Raw genomic sequence first — 22965 nt, 5'->3', positions numbered from 1 at the left:
TGCATGCTAGGTGCTGGGGATATAAAGATAGAAACAGACTTGCATTCTACTGGTGGGGGGCACCCAGCGTGTCCACAGAGCAGTAAAGACGAAGCATCTACTAAGTCATTGCGAGAAAAGCAGAGTTCTAATGAACGGGAGAAGGCCATGTGTGAGCTATGACTGGAAGGAATTCTGTAAAGCAGAGATCAGGACAGGTGAGCACGATAGCATAGGAGGCAGCCTAAATTTGCAGGGAACTCAGGTGGGAAGCAATTAGCAAAGTCTTGCCAGTGCAGAGAGCCAGTCACTGCCAAAGTGACTGTTTCTGCTGCATTATCGAGGCCTTAGTTCTCTGAACCAAAAGTAGGGCAGGCAGCCATCTCTCAGGACCAGTGGACACCAGTAGGTCTGGAAAGGTGGGAGGAGAAAACACGGGCGAGGTGGAAGGAAGGCCCAGGCTGGAACAAGGCTCTGGGGGCAGAGCACCTTTCAGCTGGCCTGGCTGTCCCTACCTACCTTATGACTGTCTGTCACTCGCCAGCTGGCCATATTCTTATCTTCTCTCTCTGCAGGAAGCTCAGCAGACAGAGACTTCAGGTTAAAATTATAGGCCACCAGGAACCATTTCAAAAGGGTGCTCTTACCTTTTGTCACCATAGACTGACTTCACAGCCAGGCTGTCGTCCTTGCTGGTCCCTCGTCTATGATATTCTATCTTCCTCTTCCGTTCTATAGCCCAAACTAAACCCTATGCTCTGTCTCTTCGCTTCCCCCTCTCGGAACCCCAGTTCCCTCAAGCCACAGCTCAAATTGTTTTTTTGTGTGTTATTCAGTCATTTTCAGTCATGCCTAACTCTTCTTTTCTTGGCAAAGATACTGGAATGGTTTATCATTTCCCTCTCCAGCTCGAGGAAATGGAGGCAAACAAGGTTAAGTGACTTGCCCAGGGTCACATAGCTAGTAAGTGTCTGAGGCTGGATTTGAAGATTAGTCTTCCTGCCTCTAGACCTAGTGCCTTAATTCAGATGGTGCCTTCACCACAGTCTTTGGTGTTTACCATGTCCTTGCTTGTTTGAGCTCTCCCTGTTAGGGTATAAAATACTTTGTCATTATTTGATCTTTGGAGAGCCCAGAAGTCAGGACAATCTGGGTTGAAGTCCCACTGACACACACTGCTGGTATGAGACAGGCAGCCCTCAGGCGTGGAAGGGGCTTTAGAGGGCAGTTCAATCCAACCACCTTATGCTATAGCTGAGGAAATTGAGTCCCAGAGAAGGTAAGTGACTTGTCTAAGATCATACCATTAATAATGACCCCAAATTCTCTTTCTGCTGTCAAGTCATTCTCCCACATGTGAAGAAAATGAGAAAGTAGGCATATGAGTCCGGTTCTGAGCTTTTCTGGAACGATAACCCATCATACAATGGAAAGAGCCCTGACTCTGGAATCAGAGGACCTGGGTTTCAATCCCAATTCTGTCATAACCTGGAGTATTTCCCCTCTCTGGGCCTCAGTTTTTTCTTCTGTAAAATGGGAGAGGGGGTTAGACTCAGTAACCTCTGAGTGACCTCTGAAGTCCCCTCTAATTCTACTATTGTATGATTTTAAAGTTTTCTTATACACAGTGTCTTTGCTCATCACACAGTCCCCTCTGCAGGAAAATAGAAGGGTGGAACTATTGGAATAAAGCCCAGAGGAGGGGCCGGAGCCCAGAGCTGATGAGGGGAGGACGTACTGAGCTCATGCTCTGATGCTCTAGCCAATGGACCATGAGCCTCAGCACAGCCGGCTAAGATGACCCAGAAAGCAGCCACCATTCTGCCCCGCTGTTAAGAGTAGCCGTAGTCCCATTTTCTTGGCCTGAAATTCACTCAGACAATTGAAAGAGTGAAAAGACCTGATAAACAGGCTTTCCAATTTGTTCCTGTCATCTATAAATGCACAGGAAAGATTGCCTCCCTGCCCAAGTGGAGTCCAGAGAAGCTGTTCTGGCTGATGGCTCTGATGGAGATCAGACAAAGAAAAGGGAAAGAAAGGAGGGGTGGGGTGGGAGAGAGGCCAGGTGTGTGCTGTGATCTAGGCTGACCTGTGGAGTATGAACTGGGGCCTATTTCTCTTACCCAGCTATTGCAAAATGAAGGAGAGATCTGACAGAAATGAAATCCCTCTTTGGTTTTAAAAGAGCAGCTAAAAATGTTTACTTCTCGATGACTATGATAATATAAATGAGAACACAAAGACAAAGGGAAGTGCTACTATAAAATGATAATGGTCCAAGAAAAGATAAGGAAAACGCACCTCCCTCCTTTCCTTGGAGAGGTGAGAGACTTTGGGTGCAGAATGTGGCATGCACCGTCAGTTAGGGTCAACGTGTTGGCTAGGTCTGCTTAACTCAGCTTCTTTGTGAGCAGGGCTCACTGGATGGGGGTTGTCTTAGAGGGGGACACTGTGTCCAAAACTGATTGTGATAGAAAAAAGCATTAATAGAAAGAGATTTCTTGAGTTTTTTGGAAGAAAGAGTTTGTGTGTGCTCAATAGTACTTATGATGGGCTCTTAAAAAATCGTTCTACGATACATTAAAACCTTAAAGACTAGACAATAGAGTGGAGACTATAGAGCTGGAGTTCCATTGCTGTCACTGGAATTAATTTTTCACGGGACCTTAGGTAAGTAACCTCCATTCAGTGGATAGGGTGCTCGGAGAGATCAGGAAGGTCTGGGTTCAACCTTAGCCTCCGATGACAACCAGCCTTGCCACGCAGGGGAATCCTGTTCACACCATGGCTGCCTTCTCTGGGCAGTGGGCTTCATCATGACCCATTTAACCCGGGCCCTTGTGAGGCTCAGATGGGAGACTAGGTCAGGTGTGGGGCAAATCTTGAAACCCTACTGATATCATAGGATCACAGTGCTGGGTACACAATAAGCACTTAATCAATGCGTTTTCATCCATCCATCCATCCATCCATCCATCCATCCATCCATCCATCCATCCATCCATCTATCTACCCATGTATTCATTTCATTCATAGATCTAGAGTCATAAGGGAACTCAGACGCCAAGTTCAACTTGGTCTTACTTTAGAGATACAGACACAGATCTCAACAGCATTTGAGTGATGTTCCCAGGGTCACACAACTAGTAAACATCTAAAGCAGGATTTGAGCCTAAATCTTCCTGCCTCCAGACCCAGAGCCTTATCCCCTATAACCAAGTTCCTTCAAATGAAAGTCCAGAGTAGCTTACGGTCTGATTCTCAGGACTTCTCTACCCTGGCTGCAATACAGTCTCAGAAAGGCCTCTAGCACATTTCTATAATATTGAGGAGGCTGATTTTTAATAACGAAAAAATTAGGTGGAAGGTTATGTGTCCTTCAGAGAGAGTTCCCTTTGCCAAAGAAGGTAGTTGTTCAGGCCTCTAACATAAGTCTGATGGTACCATTTATTTTCATGTTCGACACAGAATGATCTGGGGAAAAAACTAAAAGTCCAGGATGTGTTTGCCAGTGGCAGAGCTAAGAGTGGGCAAAGCGGGGGTAAGTCATTCAGCATTGAAGAGAAAAAAGGGAAATGAAGGAGCGAGAGAAAAAGAGAAAGAAGAGAACAAGAAACAGAGAAAGAGAAGATGAAAGGAAGAAAAAAAGGAAGAAATAAAGAAAAAAGAGGAAAGAAAAGAGAAAGAAAGATTGAAAGAAGGAAGGAAAAAAAGGGAAGGAAGGAAAACAGAAAAAGTGAGAGAGAAAGAAAGAGAAAAAGAAGGAAAAGAAAGAGAGGAAGGGAGAGAAAAAAAGAGAAGGGAAGAAAGAAACAAAAAAGAAAAGGAGGAAGGAAAGAAGAAAGCATCTGAGCGGCACATACAGGGTCCTGAGAAGGGAACTGGGATCTGAGATTTATTACATGATGAGCACTTGATACGACTAGTACAATGCCTAGCAAATTGTAGGTGCATAATAAATGCTTATTAAATGTGAATGAATGAATGAACATGAACATCTGAACACTGAATTTGGTGTAAGAAGACCAGCTCTGAGGTTTCCTCACTGAGTGATTTGGGCAGAGCACCTTTCTGGGCCTCAGTTTCCCCATATGTAACATGAGGAACTTAGACTAGAAGGCCCCTTCAGATCTAGGGTCACTGACCCCACAGACAGAAGCAGTTTGCCACAGTGGCTGGGAAGCCTGCCTTGGAGCTCAAGTCTAACCCCCAAGATGTATTAATTAAAGTTAAGTAACCTCTCAGTGCCCCCCGGTCATGCTTGGAGGTTACCAGTTACCAGAATGTTACTTATCTGCTTTGGTAGAGGAAAGGTTCTAAGTGGAGTTTCCCAGAGTGATGAAATCTAGACCAAAAAGAAAAATCCTCAAAACAAAAGAAAACAAAACAAAAAACCCCCACGACCAACCTACACTGCTCTGCGGAACACCAACAGTATCCTGGCACCCGTACCAGGAAGAGACACTTTTCCAAGTCCTTGGAAAAGCTTTAAATGGACTTCTCTGATTTCTTGGGGATTCAGTCCTGATGGCTTACAATAGGAGGCCATCTAGTCCAGAGGGGAAGTGAGTTGTCTAAGGTCACACTGCTAATTAGAAGCCCAACCTGATTAAACTTCAGGCCTCCTGAGAGGATTGAACTAAGTAGCTCCAGCTACCTACAGCTCTTAAGAACTTTGGAATTCATTGTGTGACATGGGAGACCCTGACACAGGACCACCCAGTATGGCGTGTCCACAACAGGAAAGGTACAGTGCTCTATGAACAACTCAGAATTGAGTCAGCTCAAAAGGAACACGAGACGTAAATTTAGAGAATCCAGATATTCACATGGACTATTTGTGCCCAATCTGTAGTAAAGCATTCAGAGCTTGTATTAGTCTGATCAGACACCGTTGGACACACTATAACTTGACTCTAGCATAGTGATGTATGTCATTTTGGTCCTCTTTAAGAATGAAAGACAACAACCAATCACCACAGCCCTAGATTGAGAATATAAAGCCCTCTTTTGTAAAATTAAAGGGTTGGACCAGATCAGGGGTTTTTAGCCTCTTATTATGTCCTGGACCCCTATGGCAATCAGGCTGGTAAAGCCACCAGAACCCGATTTTCTTAGAATCATGTTCGTAAATAATTGAAGGAAGTGTTCAATTTCCTTTAGAAGTTAGCCAAAATAACAATGTCATTTTTCCTCGACCCCCAGGTTAAGAACTCTTGGATAAGATGATCTCTAAGGTGCAAAATGAGCTGGAGAAGGAAATGGCAAGCCACTCCAATATCTTTGCCAAGAAAACCCCAAATGGGGTCGCAGGGAACCGGACACAATGGAAAAAAATACTTGACTGAATGGCAGCAGGAGATTGGTCATTCAACAATCAATAAGCTTTATTAATCGACTACTACATGCCAGGCACTGTTAGGCACTAGTGTACCAAGACAGAAACATCCCCGCCATAGAGGATTTCACTCTGTGACTCAGAGCTGTGGCCATCCCGCCTTCTTTCCGCATCTCCATAGGCCTAGGTAGACATGTAAAAGCTGTAAAAGTAACAACGATAAAATTCAAATTACAAAATTCTCCCCTTTTATCCCTATGCTCTTCTGTTCAAGTGTTTTCCTTTTTATTCTTTGAAAGATTTCTTTCTTTTTTTCTTTACAAAAAGCGTATTAGGATGGGAGGCATCTCTTTATTGTGTACGGAATGCCTGTGGAGCGCTCAGTTTTCCTTGCTAGTATTTCCATATAAAGTTTGGAGAAAAAAAAAGAACATAAACCATCCTTCCATTGTCCCATTAAGCCAGCAGCACTTGAGGGTGAGTTGGAGGGAGTGTAATAAAGGGAAAACATCATTGATGACCGACTGATCAGTTAGGCAGACTTTTCGTTGGAGAAAGCAAGAGGCAGAACCAATTCTGGGAGGCCTGCGTGGGGAACAAATAAAGACGGGATGGATGCTTCTTTCCTTCTCATTATTTTTTAGCTCTCCTGAGGAGTAACGTTCAAGAGATTTCCTTGTCTAGTTAAACCGGGAGTTGGAAAAGTGCTCGGCAGGGCAGGAGAGTAACAAGGCTGACCTTCTGAGCAGGCCCCTAAGGAGGCACTGTCTTATCAAGCTTCTTCTCCTCTGGTCATTCAACTCAATTAAATTTATTAAGCACTAACTGTATACAAGGTCCATGTGACATTCTGACAATACGAATCCAAAAAAACCCAACCCCAAAACAAAACAGTTCCTGACCTCAAGGGGCTTATATTCTACTGGGGGGTGTGTGTGTGAAGGGAAGAGACACACAACATATTTGTAGATAGTTATGATACAAAGTCTTATACAAAGCAGTTACCAGAGGGAGAGAATGCTAATAACCACAGGAATCAGGAAAGGCCTTTTATACAGACAGAACAGGGCTATTCTTTGAAAGGGAGGTTGGGATTCTACAGATGTGAGAAAGGAGTGCATTCCAGACATGAATGGCTGCGGGGGGGGGGCATGCAAAGGCACAGAGGTGGGAGATAAAGCTTCAACTATAGGAACCAGCCATAATAATTAACAACAGCAATAAGAATGGGTAATATATTTATAGTACTTAAAGTTTTACAAAGCACATTGAGTGGTAGACCTGGAGTCAGGAAGACCTGAGTTCAAATCTTGGCCAGATACCAATGGGTGACACTGGAAAAATTACTTGACCATTATGTGTCTCAGTTTCCTCATCTGTAAAATGAGGACAATAATAGCACCCTCCTCACAGGGTAATTGCAAGAATCAAATGAGATGCTGTTTGGAAAGCATTTTACAAATGAATTACTCTAGAAATTCTAGTTTCTATGTATAATTATAAAAATAATAATTAATAAGCACCATTATCTAGTTCTTATCTTTTTGATAATGATGATCAGATGGGTTCTACTGAAGTTTTATTATCCCCATTCTGTAGAAGCACAAAGAGGTTTCACCCTGGAGCACAAAACGCATCCCAGGTTCCCCAAATCCAGCAGGCCCACCACTACATCCTCTGGTCTCTTTTTTATGCAGTTACAATATTTCAGAGACGTGGCCTGATGCAGGAAATCTATGTGATCATAGATCAAAATATATTGGGCATCTACTCTATTAGTGGGAACAAAGATCCATTCCTTGTCCCCCAGAAATGGATTCAATGGAGTCATGGGATGACCAGCTTAGAGCTGGAGGGGACTGCAGTTGAATACCTGGTGCAGTTCCAGCACCTTACAGATGATGGGATGTTGGGAAATAAAAGAATCTGCCCAAGGTCACAGAGGTCATACATGGGCACGTCAGAATTTGCACATCCAACACTCCTCCAATGGCCCACTCTAGTGGTCTATGTGACCTCTGAAAGTTACTGAAAAATGAGAGGGCTTTTCCCTCATTTGCCCCCTCACCATATCAAAATATCATCTTGTTCCTGGAGGCTTTGAGGAAGGCCCGATAAGTCTCCTACTAATGCTATTCTGGGTTATCTTTTCCCTGTCCCATAATTCTTCTACAGTTTTCCATTTTATAATATTATGTTTAAATTCTCTCCTACTGCATCCTACTCTCTGAGAGGCCAGACTCTGTGTAAATCTAATAAAAGAGCTGATGAGAGCTGAGTGTGGAGTGAGGTCGGATCCTGCCACGTAATGCACCCAGCCGGGGCTAGTCATACGGAATTTGGATCCAGAGTGCAGCAGCCCATAGCAGATGGCCTGGGACAAAACTCCCCAGAACTTCAGTCATTTATTCTTCGTTGGCTCACTTCCCAGGCCGGGTTTTTGGCCCAATTTCTGGTCTCAACCCAGGTCAAGGTCACTTGTCACTATGGGCACCCAATGGTCTCACACATGCTAGGCACTCAGCAAATGTTGCTTCTGATGCTGCTGATCAAAGAAAGGTGGAATGGAATTTAAGAATACAATTGTTCCTTTGAATAGCTACTGGGTGATTCAGTAGATAGAGCCCTGGGTCTGAAGTTAGGTGAGCCCTGAGTTCAAATCCTGCCTCAGACACTTGCCAGCTAAGTAACCCTAGACAATTCACTCTTTCTGCCTCAGTTTTCTCATCTGTCAAATGGAGGTGATAAGAATAGCACCTGCCTCCTAGGTGATTGTGAGGATCAGATGAGATTATATCTGTAGAGCATTTAATAAACCAACATGAATGCCAGCTATACTATTATTATTTTCATGCTTCTTGTTTGTTTTTTTTTTTAAGCAGGATAGATTTATCTACTCATCTAATGAAAAGAATGTGAGAATTGTGACTTGGGGAGCCCACTTACTAGTGTTTGCCCCTGCCTGGCTGTGCACCCTGGGGCAGGTCATTTCCTCTCCTCTGGGCCTCAGAGGATTAGATTAGAGAATACCGAAAGTTCTTGTCACTTTCAGAATTCTATGAGTCTATTGTTTTTGTGATTTTCCTAGTTATATATATATATATAACATGAACACAAACATGTGTGTATGTATACATAGTGTGTACAATACATATATGTATATATGCATGTGTGTATATACACATACACATGCATATACATATACATATATCTGCAAAAGTATGAACAAAAGGGGACACAAACTAGTGTAGTGGAAAGAAGGGGAGACTTGGAGAAAAAGGTCAGCGGTTCAGTGGAAAGATCTAGCTGGAAGCCAGAGGTTCAGAGTTCTAGGTCCCCCCTCTGATGCTCACTGCCTAGAGGACCTTGGGTGAGTCGCTCAGCTTTTCTGGGTTTCAGTTTCCTGTTCTATAAAATGAGGAGGTGAGATCAAGATGCTCTCTGAAGTCCTTTCCAGTTCTACACCTTTTACCTTAGGGCTGAGTTCAAATTCCAACTCTAACTCCTTATGTGACCTTAGGGAGATGACCTCTCTGGACCTCAGTTTCCTCCATTGTAAAATTAGAAGTTAAAATCCCAGTTCTGCCATTAATACCTGTGTGACCTTGGACAAGTCACTCTCTTGGGCTCAGTTTTCTTAGTGGTATATAACTAATTGGACTGTATGACCTCTAAAGTCCTCTACATCTCTAAGTAAATGATATACACGCATCTTTCTATCATCTATTGATCAATCTATCATGTATCAACCAACCAATCAATGTGTATATGTTGGCTAAATTTGGGTTTTCATTGGCACTTTTACGGGAGCTCCCAGTGAGTAAATTCCCTCCACCAAAGCAGATTGGTATCTGTGCTCCCATTGATAGTCTTAGAGAGTTGCCTGGGGAACTCGTCTGGATGTATCAGCAATAGCACTTGGATGCAAGTCCTCCTTTTCACTGAGTTACTTGCCTCATGAGCTCTGCTGCAAGTCAGGATGAATTCTACATCCCAATGGCAATAGTGCTTCCCTGAGCAGATTAAGTTCTCTGGGAATGAAGAGGGAAATTGGATCTCACTCAGCTCTTCTGAAGGTCAGGGAAGCAAAGAGACGACCGAGGCTGAAAAGGGGGTAAAATTTGGGTGAGTCTGGGAACAAGCCATCCTTGGGCGGCAGAGAAAATGAATGAATGAATGGATTAACAAGGACACGATGTTGCAGTTTTATGACGTATTTTTGTGCTGGGACGCTTCATTTCACATCGGTAAACTCATTTATTCTCCCAATATATCAGTCAGGTAGACTCGGAGTAATTAAGGCAGAAAAAAGGATTTTCATTAAAACTGAAAGTGTAGATGATATTCGAAGGTTATTGTGCTAGCTCCTTTCTCTTGGCTGACAGCGTTTTAAAGCAGATAGAACTCCTTGGTCCTCTTGTTAGGGAGATGTAGGAGAGGTTGCACAGTAAGAAATGGATGATGGATGCACAGTTGCCAGGAGCCTTTTCTTTTCATACAGGGTGGATGGTCTGTTTGTGGCAAACTTACAGGAGGACATAGACAAGGGTGGCCAGACGGGATTGGGACCTAGAGGCCATAGAATATCCAACATTCTCATTTTACAATTGAGGAAACTGAGGCACAGAACAGTGGAATAACTTGCTCAAAGAAACTATCTAGTTCATTGGTCTAAGGCTAGAAGGGCCATCAGTGGTCACTGAAAGTAAGCTCCTCATTTTACAGAAGAGGGAAATGACTCTCACACCAGCAGTAAGGAATTGAGCTAGAATTCGAATGCATGCCCTCTGCTTCCAAGTCTAGGGTCTTATCCAGAGCAACGTGGTGAAGCTCCTGTTGGAAGGAATACCTTCATCTGTGAGGTCACAGATGTGTTGGGTTATTATGGTTTGGAGGAAGATGGAGAAATATCCAACCTGGGGAAAATACATACAATGCAGGCCAAGATTTGCCTGAGCCACCCTGAGGGACTAAGTGACTAGCCTAGCATCACTGGGGCAGTGTGGTTCAGAGGCAAGATTTGAACTCTGTTTGAAGCTAGTTCACTCACTACTAGCCCTCACTCTTTCTTCAAGCCTCAAACCTGCAGAAAATTTGTTGATCCGGCCTGGTGGAGGGTATTTCCTCAAAGGGAAGCTCCCTTATTGGTAAATTTATAGGTTGTCACTCAAAAGGAAAGGAAAAAAAGGTTATTTTCCCTAGAGACTTTCCCATCTCACCTTTCCACTTTGTGTCCTGGGGCTATTAAGAACTCAATCCAACAGCTGTAATGTGAGTGTAGATGAGACAACGTTCATAAAGCACTTAGCGTGGTGTCTGACACATGTGCAGACATTATTCAATCATGCCGACTCTCTGTGACCCCATTTAGGGTTTTCTTGGCAGAGACACTAGAGTGGCTTGCCATTTCCTTCTCCAGCTCATTTTATAAATGAGGAAAGTGAGGCAAACATGGTGAAGGGACTTTCCTAGGGTCACACAACTAGTAAGTGTCTGAGGTCAGACTTGAACTTATGAAGATGAGTCTTCTTGCCTCTAGACCTGGGGCTCTATCCACTTAACCACCCAGCTGCCCAGGTCTGTGCTATATTCCTTTCCTGCCCTTCCCTTCCCCCATCCTGCTCATCATGGCTCCCTCCCATGTCTGCAGCAATGAAAGCGTTCTCTACCCCCAGCACTCCTGGGAAACAAACAGCACCTTCTCCCATTATATGCTGAACCTCAGAAAGATTAAGGATCCAGGCCAAAGTCACCCAGTCAATAGGTGTTGGATCTAGGATGTGAAGCTGTCTCCCAAAGCCAAGGCCACTCCTCTTTCCAGGACACCACACTTTACATATTTTTTTACACACTCAGGTAAGTGTAGACACAAGGGTAAGTTGTTCTCTTGACAACCCCCTGAGGGTAGGGATTCTCTCTTTTTTGTCTTTATATTCTTATTTTTTAGCACAGTGCCTGACATATAGTAAGTATTTAGTAAACCTTGTGGATTGATCTTGTATTTAATTTGTGTCTGCTTATCTAGGTACAGGCTATCTTGTCTTTTCTCCCTTCTTCCCTCTCCTTCCCAACAGCTGAACAAAAGCATTTTGTGGGTAGGACGTATTCCATTTTTGTCTTTGAACATCCAGGTCCTAGCTGTTGACATCCAGAAGGTTCTTAACCAATGCTTGCTGATGGACCAATTGATTTTTGTTTATGAAGGGAAGACTCTCAATCTCATGTATACATTTGAGAAATCTTTGGCTCCATAGGCAAGAGGTCCAGGACCTGAGTTCAAAACCTACCTCTAATACTTACTCTCTGTGACTTTGGGTCAGTTAATGTAACCTCTTTGGGCCTCAGTTTTCCTTAGAGGTACCTGGTGGTATCAGGAAGACCAGAGTTTAAATCTGGCCTCAGATACTAATGTGTGATTTGGGCAAGTTATTTAACCTCAGTTTTTTCAGCTGTGAAAGGGGAATAATAATAGCTTAGCACAGTGTCTAACACATAGTAAATACTTATTCTCTTCCCTTTTTGATAAAAAGCAAGGGTTTGATCGGATGCCACATTGGGGTGGTCTAAAATGGAGGTGTACTTCCGTGAAATGCACTTGCTTTCCTGCCCTTTTATGGTGTCTGAGGTAAATACTAATCAAAGAACCATGAGTTGCATTTGAGGACCTTAAAAGTATAAAGGGTTAAGAGAGTTCACTGAGTCCAGAGGTTGCTGTCCTGGGGAAGACTGGGCACATGTCATGATCTGGCCTTCTCTTCTGCCTCGAGAGAGTCCCTATCCCTTAGGTTCATCTGAGGACGGGATGGTAGATCTTATTGAAGATCCAGAAGGCCTACTCCTTTGTATTACAGAGGAGGAAACTGAGGCATGGAGAGGTTAAGCAAGGTCATGTAACCAGTGAGTGGTAGGGGTAGATGGTGATGATGGTGTGGAAGACAGCATTATGGACCTGGAGCTGGCAGGTGAGAGGTCATATGGTGCAATCCTCTCATCCAACAGAAGGGGAAATCCAGGCCTGGGGGGGGGGCTGCATCACACAGGAAGTATATTCGAATCCAAACAATAAGGGGCTGATAGTAACTTTCAGGGCCTTTTGTCCCAACTTGCTTAAATTCTCCTTGTTCTTCTACATGGGTAGGTTTAGAATGTGACATCATAGATTTGGAACTAGAAATTATCTCAGGGGCCATTTGAGTTTCCCAAATCATTTTATAGATGGGGAAACTAAAACTTAGAGAAATTAATTAATTTATGACTAGTATCACAGATCTAGAGCAGGAAGAGACTGCAGAGGCCATCTCATCTTACCCCCCTCCATTTAAAGATTGAAAGATGAAGATAGTAGGTCTTATGAAGCTAGGTAATTCATCTAAAATCACACACAGAAGTGGCAGAGAGAGCATCCGAACCCATATCTTTGGTCTCCAAATCCAGGTTGCTTTCCATTATACTGTGCCAATATTCTCTTCTAATTTTACTTTATGTATGTCCATTCCTTCACTTACATTTACTTGCATAATCTGGTCATAAAGAGCCTAATGTCAAGAGTACAGGCAGAATTTTTTTTTAAAGTCAACAACATTTTCAGGACATTTATTTAAAGCCAGTTATCTGGAAGAGAGGGAACCAGGAGAATGAGGATCCCTCATTTCCTCAGCTTGTTTTCCCAAGCTAGGCTGTCCTGAAGGAATGGTATAATTTTAACACAGCACTGTACACTAACACAGAGGAAACATAAAAGGCAAGGGGAGGGAGACAGCCTTTGTATAGAAGCCCCCTCTGAGCCTTATTTTCTGAGTAACCTTGGGTAAGTTCCTCCACTTTCTTGGGCCTCAGCTTTCCTCAATATTAAAATGAAGGAGTTGGAGATGATGAACCTTTGAGGTTCTTGCCAGTGTCAGGCTGCTAGGGTCCTCTGGTCCTAAGGTGACATCTGAGATGATAACCTTGCTCTTAGTGTCCTGAACATGAGCATTATTGGATTTCAGCTGAAATGTTTCAGAGCTGTAACTATTAGAGAAGTAAAGAATCTTTGAGATCTCCTTGTAAAATCTCCTCATCTAGTAGCAAGGAGTAAAAACTGGAATCTTTCTTAATCTAGTTCAACAAGCATTTGTTTATTAAGCACTTATAAATTACAAGGTGTTGTGCTAGGTATCGGGGATACAGAGACAACAACAAAAAAAGGAAAATAATTCTAACTTCAGGGAGCTTATTTTCCAATGGGGGAGGGTTATGACATGGATGAAATGAGCAACAGAAGTCCAAACAAAGGAGGCACTGGAGACCATGACATGGCAGCAACTACACTGATAGATATGGATCCAGGAAGAACGTTAGAGGTCATCCGGTCCAAGTCTACTGTTGTATAGATAAGGAAATTAAGAGATAAAGTGACTTGTGTGACTTGGTCACATGGGTAGTGGCAGCAGAGCCAGGACCCAAATCTGCATCCCAGACTGGCTGAATTTCAAGACTGGGAGTCTCTTCAACAGCACAAGTGGGCTTCCCTCTGACAAGTAACCATTGGTCTTGTGCGTGAAGTCCTCTAACACCACCAATGTCCTAAGGCAGCCAGCCCCACATTTGGACAGTTCCATTTGTCAGGGAATCTGTCCTGCCATTGAGCCTAGATTGACCTTTCTGTAACTTCCTCCTCCTTACTCCCACTTCTCAGGTTTCTGCCCTATGGGACAAAGCAGAAGAAATCAAACATAAATCAAATATCTCCTGTATCTGACTATTTTTCCAAGTACTTGGATTCACCTTAATCTAGGCTAACAGGCACTTATTAATATCTATTCTAAGTCAGGTACTGGGGATACAAAGATCTTCTGCCTTCCCACTGTTGGATTAAATTCTGCCTGGAGGGAAAGCAATGAGCTTTCCATGTCAGAGGCTTCTAGACAGGGAATTTGAAAGGACATCTAGCTCAACTTCCTCATTTTACAAATGGGGATACTGAGACCTAGAAAGAAGGAAAATGACTTACCCACCACCATAGAGTCATATATAACTCTAATGCTAGAAGGAACCTTGGAGGCCATCTAATCTATTCCATTTAACATCCTCAGTAAGATGAAATGACTTGCCCACGGTCAGGCAGAAAGGGGATTTGAAGCTGCATCTCTTGATTTGAAAGTGTGCAGAGAGAGAGAGGAAAATGATGCTGTCCCACAAGATACTCAAAGGGTGCTTTGGAGTATGGATGTGTATCCCACTAGATAATAACTGGTATTGAAATCACATTTTATTCATGATGAATTTTACAGACACTATCTCATTTGCATCCTACAATAATCCTGTGGGATAGGTGGTAGAATCCTCAGTTCTCCCATTTTATAGATGAGAAAACAGATGTAAAACCACTGATCCAAGGTAAACACAACTAAAAACCCAGAACTTGTGGCTCCAGTTCCCAAAACTCCCTATTCCATGATCTTGCTCATAAGGAACTTTTTCTCAGGGTTCATTTTAGACAAATAAACCTTCTTTGAGGAGACCTTCCTTAGAGATCATATTCCAATAAACATCATGCCAATAAACATAAGTGTCTGCAGAGCACACTGACCTGCCAAGCTGAAGGAATAAGATGAGTATTAACTTTAGTTTGGTAAGACAGAAGAGTTTAAACCAACCCTTGGGGTTCCTTTTAACGAGGAGTGACTTCTATGCAAGGCAAGTAAGTTACAAAATTATCGAATGCCATCAGATGATCCAATCCAACAATCTCCCAATTTCATAGTTAGAAGGGACGACTATGGCTCTCTGCTGTGATCCATTTCCCCAGAGAAATCTCAACTGTCACCTACTGCCAAGTAGTCACACACCCTTGGCTTGCAGACCTGAAAGGACAGGAAACTCACTAACTCCTGAGGCACCACATTCCATTTTTGGACAATTCTAACTGTTAGGAAGGTTTCCCCTGACACCGAGCCTCAAATCACTTTCCTGTAACTTTCACTCACTGTTTTTGGTCCTGTTCTCTGCATCTAAGCAGGGTGAGGTAAGCATAGCCCGATGAAATAATGACACAGCTCACTAATGTATCTATGATGACATACCTTTTCTGGGGGGCCGAGGCTGACTCTGCTTCCTGGCTTGGTTGCTGTAGTCCACTTTTGCAAAGAGGAAGAGGATGGCAGTCAATGCTAGGATGCTCTGTATTTCACGACTCCATGCTACCTTGAACTCTCCTTGAGCTGAGCACTAACTGAAAGCTAGCTGGGGAGCCTGCACACCCATTGATGAATACACTGGGCCCACCCTCTCCCACCCTCCCCCAAACACACGTGTGCACACGTCCCCCTTGTTGGGAGTACTGCCTGTTAGCCAGGCAATTGCATGTTAACCACACAGGAACTCGTCGACTCGATGCTTCAGGGAGTTGGGTGTGCAGCTTACTTTATGTGGTTTGGTTTGCTTACTGCCAGTGTTGAACTGTAACTTGGTTCAAATGAAACCCCTGCCTCCCTTTTCTCTGCTGGGTTAAGTTTTTACAGAGTTTCCCTTGAAAATGAAGGTTCCCATAATAACCATGTGTATTCAATAGATGGTCTCCCAAAGCTGGGAATAATATTCATGGTCTGAATGAAAAATCAGGATTCCCCCTCACCCGGATCTGAATGGGATAAACTGAATAAAATGAAATTTAATTTAATTGGGACAAATGTAAAGGATAATACCTGAGTTCAAAAAAAATCAACCACTTCTAGCACAAGGCCAGACGAAAGTGCTCATGAAAATGAACACTCAATATGGCCGCTGAAAACCCAATGAGAGTCTAGGCTGAGGAAGGTGAAGAAGATGGTCTATGTAGGGTTTAGGAGGTGACAGCCTTTCTGTCCTCCACTCTGGTCAGAACCTACCTAGAGTGTCATGTTCAGGGCCAGGGGCCAGACTTTAGGAACGATATTGTCTAGTTGGGAAATGCTTAGAGGAGGGCAGCCAGATTGGTGAGGGAGACCAGAGACTGTGCCATATGAAGGACAATTGGAGATATGGCGTGCATTTGGCCTGGAGAAGAAAAGAGTGTCCTTGAAAAAATTAACATGGGGGAAAAGTTTTCTCCTCCCATTTACCAGACCCCACATGACTCTTCTTACAAAAGATAGCAGGGTACAGTGAAAAGAGTAGGAGGCACAAGCTGTGGATTCTAGTCTGAGTTTTCTTGCTAATGATTGCAAGGTGGTGACCTGGGGTAAGTCATGACCTCTCTCTAGGTTTTCCCACTTAATAAGGGGAATTCTCAAAGGTTCACAAGGTTTAGAGCCAGAAAGGATTTTGGGAACCAGCTAATAACACGCTCTCCTCTTTTTTATAAAGGAGCAAGGCTGAAGCCTAGAGAGGTCGAACCACTTTCCCAAGGTCCCATGTCTCGTTAAAGACAAGACATGGGATCTGAATAGTGTCTCCTAATTCAGAGCCAGAGCTTTTCCCTCTTCCTCCAAGTGGCTTCCTTCCGGTGCTGACATTCTGTGATCTGAAGGCTTTGCAGGGGCTTACCAGGCTCATTCATCACACCTTCTATTCACCAGTCTTCACGCTTGCCTCCAAGACTTTGTAACTTCAATGCAGCTCTCTCTTTCAGAGCCTTCCTCTCTGTCTCTGGCTGCATTGCAGTTGGGGAACTTAAAAGAGGCTGTCACAAAGGAGGTCAGGTGGGCCCACTAGGCACAAAGTAGCAGCCTTCTATTACAGCATGTTTTAACTTGCACAAGGAAGGCCCGAGGCTTAACATGAGACAGCCGGGTGGGGAGCAGGGCCAATCAAGGATTCCACCAGGGAGGCAACCAGAACTTTGAGTCTGATGGTTTTTAGGCCAGAAGGTGAGCAGGCAAGGACAGACAATGGCTCAGAGAGTCAGAGCTGGAAGAGACCTCAGATACCATCAAGTCTAATGCCCTCATTTTACAGAAGCCCACAGAAGAGAAATTTCTTATCCAACATTGCATAGAAAACAAATCGTTGAGCAGACATTTGAACCTAAGTATGCAGATCCCAATGCTGGTACTATGGAGAGTCTGCCATTAGACTTAGCATATCCAGCTCTCCATCACTCATCCCATCCATGTGGGGTAAGGATGACCTTCCAACATCTTCAGAGTGGGGCATCACATGGAGTCCAACAAGGGGGGAAAGGGGAGATTCTCACACAGGTGCATCTGATAGGCCTCCTTTCTGGTGTTACAAGCAAGGAGGCAGTGAATACCAGCCATCAAGGTCCCAATGAAAAGGGTATGGAACATGGAAGATCCCAGAAAATGGAGAGATTGATCAGCCTTGACTGAAATACAAACAACTTCAATAGAGAGGATGTTTGGCATAGCTTCCCCTCTGTGCCCAGCGCACCCCAATCTTCTCCTTTCTTGATCCTCAGTAAATCCAGGTTTATTTTTCAAAGAGTCTATAGTAAGTCTTTACTATCTACAAGGTTCTTTGTTAAGTACTGATTGACAAAAACAAAATCTAGTCCATGACCCTTACCCAGAGACACCTGGATGGCATAAGGAAGAACATGTTGAACTTGGATGCAGGAAGACCTGAGTTCAAATTCTGTCCCAGTTGTTCAATAGCTGTACAAGTCACCTTAGGCAAGCCACTTTACCTCTCAATGTCCTCATCTGTAAAAGAGTGAAAATATTATTATAATAATAATAGCACATACCTCACAGGGCTGTTGTGAGAACCAAATGAATAGTATGGGTAAAGTGCCAGGAAAATATGAGCCATTATTATTGCATTATAATGAAAGATAAACAAGTAAGTACAAGATGATCTGAGGAAGAAGAAAGCATTGACAAGCAAGAGATGAAAGAAGGTGTCATGGAGGGAGCGGCCCCTGAGTCGAGTGTGTAGAGACTTTGGGTTCTAAGAGCCCCAGGTGAGGAGGGAACCCCTTCCACGCAGAGCCAGGGGGAGACAGTGTGAAGATGCGGGATCAGAAAATGGCAGAGAAGACACAGAGTGCCTAAAACAGTGAGGAGATCAACATGGCTCTAACGTAGAGTGTGGACAGGGGAGAAATGGGAAATATATTGGGAAGGATAGGCTTGAGGCAGATCTCAATGACAGCAGGAAAACTGTATTTTATCCTAAATGCATCAGAGAGTCATGTGTAAGGCTTATGAGTAGGGAAGTGACATCATGGTCAGATGTGCCTTCAGAAGCTTTTTTTGATAAATATGCTGAGGATAGATTAGAGAGGGGAGATATCGGAAGCAGGAAAATGATTGTGATGGTATGTGTGATGAGTGATGAAGACCAGATCCAGGAACTAGGCCATTAGCTGTGTGCATGGAGAAGAGGAGATAGATGGGAGAGATGTTGGGGAGAAATACTTGACCACACTTGACATTTGATTGGATTTGGGGCACAGTACGAGAGCCAGAAGAAGCCAGGCAGACTTGGAGGTTGTCCATGGGGGTGCCTGGAAAGATAATGGTACTCTGGATAGAACTAAGGAATTTTGGGAGGAATGGAGGAGACAATGAAGTCTGTTTCAGATGTGTGGAGCTTGAGGATCATGGGAGGATTCAAGGTTGGATAGGACCTGGCTATGTTTTCAGGCAGTGAGAAATGAACTGGTAGTTAAGGAGAAATTGAAGGTGAAGGACAGGGATTATAAGATCAGAGTTTTCTAGCAGAAGAAGGCTCAGAGATCCTCTCATTGAAGGGATGAAGTCTAAGATGGATCCACAGAAGGATCCAGGGACAGATTTCAAGGGAGCCATGAATTTACGGTTTTTTGTAAAAATATTTTGACAATTCAATTCAAATTTATTTATTTCAATTCAACTAATATTTTGATAATTCAATTTTGTATAATTCAATAGATTTAAAAAATAATCCCATGTATTTTACTTTACACATTGAAAACCATTATTTTGAGAAGGGTCACCAAACTGCCCAAAGGACCCAGGACACAAAAAGTTCGAGAAGACTTCCTCTCAGAAGAGATGGGAGAAGATGGGAACAAGGGCATAAGGAGAAGAACTGACCTTGGCTAGGTGAAATTCACCTCATCTTCAGGGTAACAAACAACAAAAGAGAGTTTGTAGAGGGATTTAAGGTTGGGAGTAGGGAGAAAAATGACTTCATGGGATGGCCTTGATTGATTGACCATTGACAAATACGAGGTAAGGTTCTTTAAACCAAGAAGGAAGGTGAAGGGGGTGAATGAGGTTTGAGGGGAGAAGAGAAAATTTTGAATAACCACTGTGGGGAACAGGAGGGTCAATCAGGGAAAAAGAAAAGGATTTCTGTAAAGTAGGGAAAGCCTAGAGAAGATTATATAGCATAAATTGGTAGGGGAACCTAAGGACTCCCTCCAGTTACATTCAACATCATGCAAGACACAATGGAAAATTTGGAGGGGAGGAGTGAACATGGGTTGGGGGCTGGGCAGGGGGCTCCAGGATCAAAGCTAGTATGTGGAGCACACTGATTAACTAGGGGTCAGAGCTGTGAATAGAGGAAAGTGAGCCTCATGTAGAGGTCATGGACTGAAAGAACAGGGAAGGATGGAATGGTTGGAGATCAGCTAGTCAACCATTCAATCAGTAAGCATCTATTAAACACTTAGTATATGTCAGCCTTGTGCTTGGGCACTAGAGATATAGAGAAAAAACAAATGAAACAGCTACTGCCTTCAGGGGACTTACATTCAACCAGGAAAGACATGTATCTATCTTGGGGGAAGATGCTCTGTGTGTGGGGCAGGTAGGTGGCTAGTGGATAGAGTAAAGGGTTGGGAGTCAGGAAGACCTGAGTTCAAATCTGCCCTCAGACACTAGCTGTGTGACCTTGGACAAGTCACTTGACCCTGTTTGCCTCAGTTTCCTCATCTATAAAATGAGCTGGAGAAGGAAATGGCAAACCTCACCAGTATCTTTGCTAAGAAATACTCCAAATGGGGTCACAGAGAGTCAGACAGGACTGACAGGAAATACCAACAATCTCTGGTATGTGGAAAGGGTGGAATCAGTAAAGCCTTCATGTATTAGGGAGGTGTTTAAGGAGAGCTTTGGAGGAAGTTAGGGATTCTAAGAGGTGAAAGTGAGGAGGAAAGATGTTCCAGACATTGGGCAGGATGTGGAGCTTGAGGATCTTGGGAGGATTTAAGGTTGAATGAGTATATTTTCAGGCAGTGAGAACTTAGTTGGTAGTTGAGGAAAGACTGAAGATGGGAAATGCAAAGTCATGAGTGACAGACAACAAAAAGACGAATTTTGTGCAGAATAGGCTTAAGAGGGGTGAGGTAGAGGAAATTGGTGGTTGTGGTCATAAAATGGATTCCAAAGGCCTTGATTATACAGTATATCTTTTCACTGATCAAGCATTTATGAAGCACCTATGATATTCCAGACACTGAGGACACATTGATAGAAATGAAGGAGCTCTTCTCCTCAAAAAACTTAGAGTATATTTTGGAGAAATAATGTGTACTTAGATCTCTTAACACAAATTATATGCAAAGCAAATGGAGGACAAGCAATTTTGACTGACAGCAAGGTCAGGAGTGTGTTCCTTTCCCTGTGTGGCTAAAGAAAAGTGGAAACATAGGGCTAAGGGTGGGGCCAGTTGAATCAGTCAGTCAAAATACTCCTCTCACCCAAGACAAATTATAAAATGCTAGCCAAAGGTGGTTCATTGAGGGTGGGGAAGAGGGCAGATATAGAGCAGAGTAGAGGCACCCTCCACACAATCCTAGTGTCAAGGGAGCCTCTGGGTGCAGAGATGGGGGGGGGGTAGAGTTCCAAGCTCCCAGGACTAGTGATGGAGAAGAGGGGAATGGACTAGGGCAGCCTCTTTTACCAGTTGCCTCATGGGAGAGCCCAAGACCCCAGCCCAGCTCTGGGGTCCTTCTTCCCTGACCCAGGAGAAGGTGGTCTCAGTCCCATCTCAGGCACCACACTGGGAATTCATTATCTGGGTAGCTGTGAAATTGCAAAACCAATATGCAAGGGCATTCTGGGGCTGTCAGTGAATACCTGGCAGATGCTAATATAAGAATAGTAACACAGACCAACGGGAAGAAATGTCTCCAAATGGCCTTCTCTGCTACACACTCCTCTCTCCCTCCTCCTTTAGCAGAACCTCCCTCTGCCTTGAGGTTTGGTCAGCACCAAGGTCAGGGGCTGATGTAGGCAGTTGCAAATTGTGGAGCACGAAGCTATTAAAAAAAAAAATTCTCTGTTCTATTTAACTTCAGAGAATTTCTCCCTGGGATCCCAGAACCTAAGTGCTGGAGGAGACCCAAGTGACCAGCTAGGCCAACCCATAGTGGCAAAGGATGCCCCACCCTCCTACAATGTACATAGCAAAAGGAGATCAGCCTCTACCTGAGGGGGAACTCACCAGCTCTGCAGGAACTGTGGGTTTTTCCTAGCATCAAAATGAAATCTACCTCTGCCAGTTTCTCTCTATTATTTCTGGTTCTTGCCCTTTGAGGTCAAGTAGAACAAAACCAATCTCCCAGACTCTGGGATATCCCTTTACATCCTCCTACTCTTTCCCATCTTTTCATTATTTTTTTTTGTTGTTGTTGTTGTATTGGTTCTGCCATGTGAGAGATAACTTAGTTGGGTGTCTTAAAAATATTCAGGTCCCTAATCTCCAACTTTCCTCAAACTTAATATGGTGGGATTGAGACCAGAGATGCCAACAGATACATGCGCAGTCCATGGCATGGTCATTCTTCCCTGGTCCCTTGAGATCATTACTACGGGCTTCCTAGTCCTCGCAGATGTGACTTTCTTCCTTTTCTTTCTGTTTTCTCTCTTTCCCTTTTCTCCCTCTCTCTAGCCTCACTTTATAGAATCACACACATTACAGGGGCAGACATAGACAAGCAGAGGACCCATTCTCCAAGTTCTTCAAGCAGAAGATCGCATGTTGGGCAGAGAGCAGAAAGATTGTAAGACCATGGGCTTAGAGTTGGGACCCCAGTGACCAGCTAGTCTCATTACCTCATTTTGATGGGGGTGGGGAGATAGACTGAGGTCCAGCGAGAGGCAGTGACTTGCCCAAGATCACACAGGTAACGAATCAGGGGCGGGATCTTAGGGGTCATCTAGTCCACTCTGTTCCCCTTTCTTTTCACAGTCCAGAGAGAGTCCAGAGGGAGGCCCTGCTTAGACCCTGGGCTGCTCACAAGCCTTCTCCTCTAAGGCTACCTTTCAACGACTCTGCGTCTTGTAAGCCCCAAACCAGGGCAGCATTGTCCTTCAATTAGAAGGTGGGGTTCTCTAGAGCAGGGGCCCACGGTTCAGGAGGGCAGATGGATTAACCAATTTTTGTTGATTGGTTAAATGACTTCAACAGCTAAGCATTCCTTTAAGCCACGGTGAGCTGAGGCCAGGGGTCTGGGTCTCCACGTGGGTAAAGACGTCCCATGGCAGCACGTACGGCTGGAGGGCGGAAACCTTTAGACTCCTGGGGGCGGAGCTGGGCGAGGGGGTGGAGCTTACACGAAGCCCCTGCCCCCGGAGCCGCAGAGTGGCAGAGCGAACACTACTCCTGGAGGACATCAGCGATGGCATCCAAGAAGTAAGGGGATGTGGGCGGGCCTCAGCTTCCATGCTGTGTTCTGATTGGAGGATGGCGAGGCACCCTGGGCTTGATAGGCAACTGTTTGAATTTAGGCG

General features: G+C 44.1%; 2 protein-coding genes across 4 annotated transcripts in view; one reads left to right on the top strand and one right to left on the bottom strand.

The window, feature by feature from the left end:
• GRAP2 (GRB2 related adaptor protein 2) overlaps positions 1-15575 on the bottom strand; it is a 94185-nt gene extending 78610 nt beyond the window's left edge. For all 3 annotated transcript variants that reach the window (XM_072656206.1, XM_072656205.1, XM_072656207.1), the window contains exon 1: positions 15382-15575. The gene's annotated coding sequence lies outside the window, so the exon portion shown is untranslated. The remainder of the gene's footprint in view (positions 1-15381) is intronic.
• Positions 15576-22769: 7194 nt separating this feature from the next.
• Positions 22770-22965, top strand: part of ENTHD1 (ENTH domain containing 1) — a 124123-nt gene continuing 123927 nt past the window's right edge. The window contains 1 exon segment of the mRNA XM_072656201.1: positions 22770-22867. The gene's annotated coding sequence lies outside the window, so the exon portion shown is untranslated.

This window comes from Notamacropus eugenii, chromosome 3 (assembly GCF_028372415.1).
Source record: "Notamacropus eugenii isolate mMacEug1 chromosome 3, mMacEug1.pri_v2, whole genome shotgun sequence".
NCBI classification, from domain to species: domain Eukaryota; kingdom Metazoa; phylum Chordata; class Mammalia; order Diprotodontia; family Macropodidae; genus Notamacropus; species Notamacropus eugenii.
This window is presented reverse-complemented; position numbering and strand designations above follow the sequence as displayed.